This window comes from Suricata suricatta, chromosome 7, assembly GCF_006229205.1.
Source record: "Suricata suricatta isolate VVHF042 chromosome 7, meerkat_22Aug2017_6uvM2_HiC, whole genome shotgun sequence".
NCBI classification, from domain to species: Eukaryota; Metazoa; Chordata; class Mammalia; order Carnivora; family Herpestidae; genus Suricata; species Suricata suricatta.
The window spans coordinates 47,897,599-47,904,542 of NC_043706.1; the positions used below are offsets into that span (position 1 = coordinate 47,897,599).

The following is a 6,944-nucleotide window of genomic DNA, read 5'->3' on the forward strand; positions in this document are numbered from 1 at the left end:
AGAACTGCTGCAATAAATTGATAGCACTTATTTGTAATTTGCAACCTCCATTTGCATGCAAATAATTAATGTGCTGGAGTCCATAAAATTGATTTTTCTCTTAAGTTAAATATTCTACCTTGAATCTTGTTAGTGTATCAATTAATGAAGTTTTACTATATTCAACCAATAAACATTTATTGAGCCAAGTACTGTGGTCGGCCCTAAGGATAACATGATAAATAACATAATTCCCTGCCAGGAAGCTCACTGGCCAGGAGAAAGCAACATACAAGCCAATTCTTACAATACCACACACACTTGTTTCTTTTCTTAAAAAGGCAAAATCTGGATGTTTACAGGAGAAAGGAGAGAAGACAAAAGCTAAAAGAGTATTCTTAGGAATACTTCTGAGTCTATAATCCTATTCAGAGAAACATATAATTACTTGGCTTTTAAAAATAAATCATTCTAACTTTTAGCCCTCTTAACAATATTGCCCACTCAACAGGATCTCATATTAAACTTTCATCTGTGAGCCAAATATCATTGAAACCTATAAACAATAACGGAACACACATCCATTTAAAGACTGAAACTAGATTCCTTTTAAAAGCAAGACGGTAGACTGCTTACAATTAATGATCTTTGGTAGCACAGCAAAATTTGTCCAAATCAGTCAGTTTCTCTAAAAAATCTAACAAACTATTCCGTTGTTTTGATGAAAACTGGAAAAAAAAAAAAGCCACAGGGCTCACAAAACTCTGTTTGGGGCTCATGCTTACTCCTGAGAGAATCGCCATAACCTCTCTCAAGAAACCCCCTGCTAAGCGCCATCCCCTGACACACACTCAACCTTCATGTTCTCCCCAGGACCCTCTGATTGGAGTCACACGGAACCACAGTGCAACACACGCCCAAAGTCCTCAAGACAGATGTGGCCACAGAGCCCAGGAAGAGAGGCTCCAAGATACCTGCACCAGACCACCACTGAGGCATCTGCCCTGGTTCCTGAAACCTCCCACACCACACCCTGAAATCTAGGCCTTGATTCCTCTATTCCCAGGAAGCCTTGCAGGATCGAGGAGAGAAGCATACTAATGTGTGCTTCCAGCAAAACCTGAAGCCAAAGGGAGGCCAAATTGACATCGACTTTGTAATTGGTAGCTTCATTATTATTTATTTTGTCATGGAACTTAACACAACTGGCCAGCCCACAATCACAACTGTAGAAGTAAATTCAGAGCAGGTTTCTTAAAATTTGTCTTCATCTGATTTTCCAGGTAAGCACAGTGGTGAGAACCAAGCAGACTACAGAAACAGGGGTGCGTGCTTGTATTAATATTTTCACTTGAAACCTCATTACTGCGTCAATGGAATCTCCGTGTGCATTTGTATTCAGACAAGGCTGGAAACAGCATCTGAACACATAATCATATCACAGTGTGTTTCTCCCGCTCCAAAGCTGAACCTTCTGCCTTAACACTTCCACAGACTCCTCCAGGCCCGCTTCAAACAGACAAAACACTCCTCCTAAAACTCAAAGAAACATCGCAACACCTTTGTAATAGGCCTATTTCCCAAGGGAGGGATAAAAGGACAAGGCAAATTAAGGGAAATGCGGAATATAAACTTGAAACCTACTGTCAATAAAACCCAAAACAAACTCGAAGCGGAGGTGAGGAAAGCAGGGGGAGGAAAAGCAATGTTAAATGGTCATCTTTCTTCTCATTTTATTTGAGGAAGTTATGTTTGCACAGCTCCTTACAAGCTGTCTTTGGCTAAAATCACTATTAATGAGCTTTGACATTTGAAATTTAACTGAGCATGAGTTAACAGCTTCCAGCACTGCACCACCCATGAAGGCAACTGGAAATGTTTTGCTAGGGCCTAACGGTGTGTTTATTGAAAAGACACAGCTTTCAAGAGAAAGTGTTTATAGCAACCACTTTACGTGCTATCCCTGCCCTGTGATGTCTGTTTGGTTTCAGGGATTGGGGGTGTTTCTTTAACTCCTTCAAGTCATGGCTCTAATTGTTTTTCAAGTCTAGCAGGAAAACATTAATGAAGTTCTTTGCTCTACAGCAACCTGGATCATAAGGACAGATTGGAAAACTTTGAGTTATGACAAAGGGCCAGGCCACAAGGCAAAAAGAAATGAACCCATAGAGAGACTTCAGCTCACTCAAAAGGCAAGATGAAAATACTTTTTTTTTTGGTCAGTAGCATTAAAAATATTCTTTTCCAAGAGAGAACACAGTGAATAGACTGATAAGCTTGGAAGATGTCATGGATTCTTCTTAGGTAAAATTCTGGTTCTCTGAATGGAAGTGAATCTGTCATGAACCAAATAATTTCTCCAAGAGAAAGGCCTACAATGCCTACAAAGGCTGTTCACTTCACTCTTCACCAAACAAGGCTATAGGCACACAGAATTGTTTAAAAAAAGGAGTACAATGGGGGTGGATCAGCCGATTAAGGATCCAGCTCTTGATTTTGGTTCAGCTCATGATCCCATGGTCATGAGATCAAACCCCACATCAGGTTCTACACTGATAGTGTGGAGCCTACCTGGGATTCTCTTTCTCCCTCTCTCTCTGCCCCTCCCCAGCTCATGCACATGTGCACTCTCTCTCTCTCAAAATAAATAAATACGCATTTTTTTTTAAAGGAGTATAGGGGCACTTGAGTGACTCAGTCGGTTAAGAGTCAGACCCTTGATTTCAGCTCAGGCCGTGGTCTCACAGTTCATGAGTTCAAGCCCCAAGTAGGGCTATGAGCTGAAAGCATGGAGCTTGCTTAGGATTTTATCTCTCCCTTCCTCTCTGCCCCTCCCCAACTCATGTGCTCACTCCCACTCTTGTTCTCTCTCAAAATAAACAATAAATAAATTTTTAAATAATAAACAAATAAAGAGTATAATAGAAAAAAAGGAATGAGCTTAAAATAAAAGTATACTCACACCCTGCTCTCACACAAAGTTTGCATGTTGTCAGCCTCCACCTCCATGACACATTTAATAGAGACTAGGAGCATAGCTGAATCTCCTGCAATAGTCCTAGGAACACTGTTCTATGTCCAGTGATCCCATACAGATTCTGGACCTTAAACATGCCCGGATGCCAATATCGATATGAAGCTCAGAACCAATGCCCTTTCCCTAAAGCCAGTGTTATGCTGAAGAATTTAGGGGTATCCTTTGCCTAAGGCATTCCTGGACTAAGTAAGAGTAAAAGGAGAAATGAGACTCTAATCTGGAGTGCCTCTGAGGAATGCAGGCAGAATCTCAGTTACAAAGAAAAGGAAGTTCAGAATCTGTGAACTAGAAAGCACATGTGATTTCAAGGCTTTCATTCACCCACCCACCCCTAAAACACAAAGGAGGAAATCTTCAAGGAGAACACTGAATCATGAAGATAATTCATGGGTCACAAGTGAAGGAATGTGAAAAAAAAAACCAGGAAAGGTGGACTCTGTTTCCAAAGATATTTTTGGAATTACTAGATTTTTCTTCATAGAGACATCAAATATTATTCAATAGTAATTCTTTTAAAATACCATAGAGAATCTTCATTCTATGTTCCCTTATTTTCATGTATTACAAGACTTCTAAATTATTTCTGGAAGTTATACAATAGGAAGTTTTTAACTTTATTTATTTTGAAAGGGAGAGCAGGTACATACAAGCAGTGGAGGGGCACAGAGAGGGAGAGAGAGAGAATCCCAAGCAGGGTCTCTGCTATCATCAGAGTCTGAAGCTGGGCTCCATCTCTCAAATCATGAGATGATGACCTGAGCCGAAATCAAGAATCAGACACAACTGACTGAGCCACCCAGATGCCCCTAGGATATTTTTTAAAAATCTGCTGATTGTAGGAGCACCTGGGTGCCCAGTCAGTAGAGCCTCTGACTCTTGATTTCACAAGTCCTGGGGTAAAGTCTCACATTAGGCTCTCCATTGACAGCCTGGAGCCTACTTGGGATTCTCTGTCTCCCTCTATCTCTGCCCCTGCCTCACTCACACTTGCTCTCTGAAAAATAAATTAATTTAAAAAAATTTTAAACACCATAAATATAAGTAATGCACAGCATTTGGCTCTAACTCTGTAGAGACACTATACTCATTCTTGATGGTGACAGGCATGGCACTGACACCTCACAAACTCCGCCATGATGATGACTAATGAGAAAGGTGGAGGGGAGGAGAATATGGCACAGTGTTTGCCCACTGAACCTCATGCACTTCTTCAAGAAATATCTTTGAAGGCTTCACTCAAATCTTCTTACTCTGATTTTGCACATATATTTATTAAGATTTTGTTACCTCATCCTTTGGTGAAGAAAAGAAGATGGATTAGAAGGAAGGAGAGGCTGCTTACAGCAACCAGATGTGACACCTGACCCCTGAAGCTGACAGCAAAGGAAGGGACAGAACATATCGGCACAGTCACGGGCCACTTAGGAGCACACATGGACCTGCGATTTCAATAGTACCCAGGGCATAGGTATTATTTTTAAAAGGTAAAATAACTGATATTTATGCAAATGAGGCAGAAGCATCAAGAAACTGTTTTATTCTACTGCCTATCCTCAATCAAAAAGGCAGAAAAGCCTCTCCTATTTTATAATACACAAAATAAACAAGGCTTGGGATTTAAAGGAAAATTTTTGGGTTGCCCAGAAAGTTAACTCCTACATTATTTCTCATTCCCCAGGGAAAATAGAAGAGTGAAGACTTTGGTCCAGGAATGAAATTTAGAAATGTTATTTAGTCAACAAATAGTGGCACAGCGCTCACTAAACTCCAGGTGCACTGCAGGGGCTCAGACAACCCCTGAGGGGCACATAATCTAAAGGGAAACAAGGGGTCCCTGGGTGGCTCAGGTCATGAACTTGCTATTTGTGGGTTCAAGCCCCACATCAGGGTCCGTGCTGACAGCTCAGAGCCTGGAGCCTACTTAGGATTCTGTGTCTCCTTCTCTCTCTGAGCCTCCCCTGCAGTGTCTGTCTGTCTGTCTGTCTCTCTCTCTTTCTCTCTCTAAAATATAAAGATTTTTAATTGATAAAATAAATAAATGGGAACTATTAGCAGGTGCTGGGTACACCGATGGGTACAGGAGATACGGAGGCCCCGTGACGGAGCACCCACCAGCAGGGCACGAAAAGCTGTCTACGATTGAGGGCAGCTAGTGCATGGCATGTATTTTAGACTCCAGCTGTTTTCTCACTCACTCCAAGCTCCTCACTTTGGTAGCACTTAAAAATTGATCTGAATTTGGAAAATAACAAAATGAAAACCAAAATAATTGAAATGCTCAGGGCTGAAGGCATGAGGCTGGGAGGAAAGGTAACTGTAACAATAATAATGGAAAACACTGACTGAATGTATCAGACATCGGGCACTGCACTAAGACCCTTACTTCACAACCCTATTCAAACCTCACAATAGCCTTCAGAGGGATCCATCTGAGTCATCCAATTTATCAATGAGAAAACTGAGACGTGCAGGGGCCAGGGACACATACCCAAAGACAAAATATTAGTGGGGGAGCCAGGTCTTCCAAGTTCTGTTTTCAGACATTAGGAGCCTCTGCCCTAAAGAATAATCTAGAGCAATATAAAAACTTATCTCCATTCTGGTAGAGTTTCCAGAAATCTGAAATCATGAGAAAAATACAGCCCCAGAAACAGAAAGATCCCAAATTAGACTAAATCACCAATCAAAATTTACACTCCATTTTCTCCCCCTCATGAGGGAGAAGCTCTTTTCCTTCAAATCTTTCTTCCTAGAGATGTGGACTTTCAGTATCTCTGATTCTGTGGAAGACCCTCTGGTTCCCAAATCACAGCAACTGTTTGCTTTTACTTGTTGAAGAAAATAGGCTTTGGAGTCAGCAACACACATCTGAATGTCACCTTCCCCACGTATTGTGTGACCATGGAAGTCTCGTAATTACCTGGAAGGTCAGTCCCTCAACCATAAGATGGAGATTTTTCAAGGGTCATTATAATGAGTTAGCTAATTAAGACTAACTCAGTGTCTGACAATTAATAGGTTCTTAGTGAGTGCCCTTGCTTACTCTCATCCTTCTCATACTTCTTAAACAAAAACAAGAAAAATATTAAAAACTAAAAGTAATTGGAGAAAAATCAACTTTCTTGGGTGGTGAAAATGTTCTATCTCTTAACTTTGAACATGGGCTTCATGGCATATATATGTCAATGAATTACACACTTAAGACCTATGCATTTTATTATATGTAATTTATACCTCAATAAAAGAGACAAATTCTTGACAAGTTAAACTGTAATTTTAAATTTAATGTTGCAAACATATTAATTCTAAGAGCTAGCCAAATTATACAGCACTTATTTTGTGTTGCCAAACTAGAAACTGGTAAAAGCACAAAAAATCCACACTATATACATTTTTCATCTAGCTCTAAAATTTTATTCTTACACCTTGCTCCCACTTTAATCAATCCTAAAGAAATTTCCAAGAACCACGGTTTCATTCCTTTATAATGCAAATGCCTCAGTACAGTTTTCTGTGCAGGCACCTGGCCACATTACAGCCAACAACCACCACCACCGCAGCCACTGGAATCTACATTAATGAGAAATGTCAGAATTAAATAGTGCTTTAATGTTTTCAGAAGGTTTTCTGAGACACTTGGGTGGCTCAGTCGGTTAAGCATCCCACTTCAGCTCAGGTCATGATCTCGCAGTTCATGAGTTTGAGCCCTGCATGGGGCTCTACTGACAGCTCAGAGCTTGGAGCCTGCCTTGGATTTTGTGTCTCCTTCTCCCTCTACCCCTCCCCAGCTCACGCTCGGTCTCTCTCAAAGACAAACGTTTTAAAAAATTTAAATAAAAAAATACTTTGGAAGGTTTTCACATATGTAGGCTCATTTAAATCTCAAAAATTTTGCAGGAAGATCGTACAAAGCACTAGTGAGCCAGTG

The 6,944-nt window shown here is 40.6% G+C and overlaps 1 protein-coding gene across 1 annotated transcript in view; it reads right to left on the reverse strand.

Moving 5' to 3' along the window:
• Window positions 1-6,944, reverse strand: part of PKHD1 (PKHD1 ciliary IPT domain containing fibrocystin/polyductin) — a 466,767-nt gene that overhangs the window by 336,008 nt on the left and 123,815 nt on the right. The window lies entirely within an intron of this gene.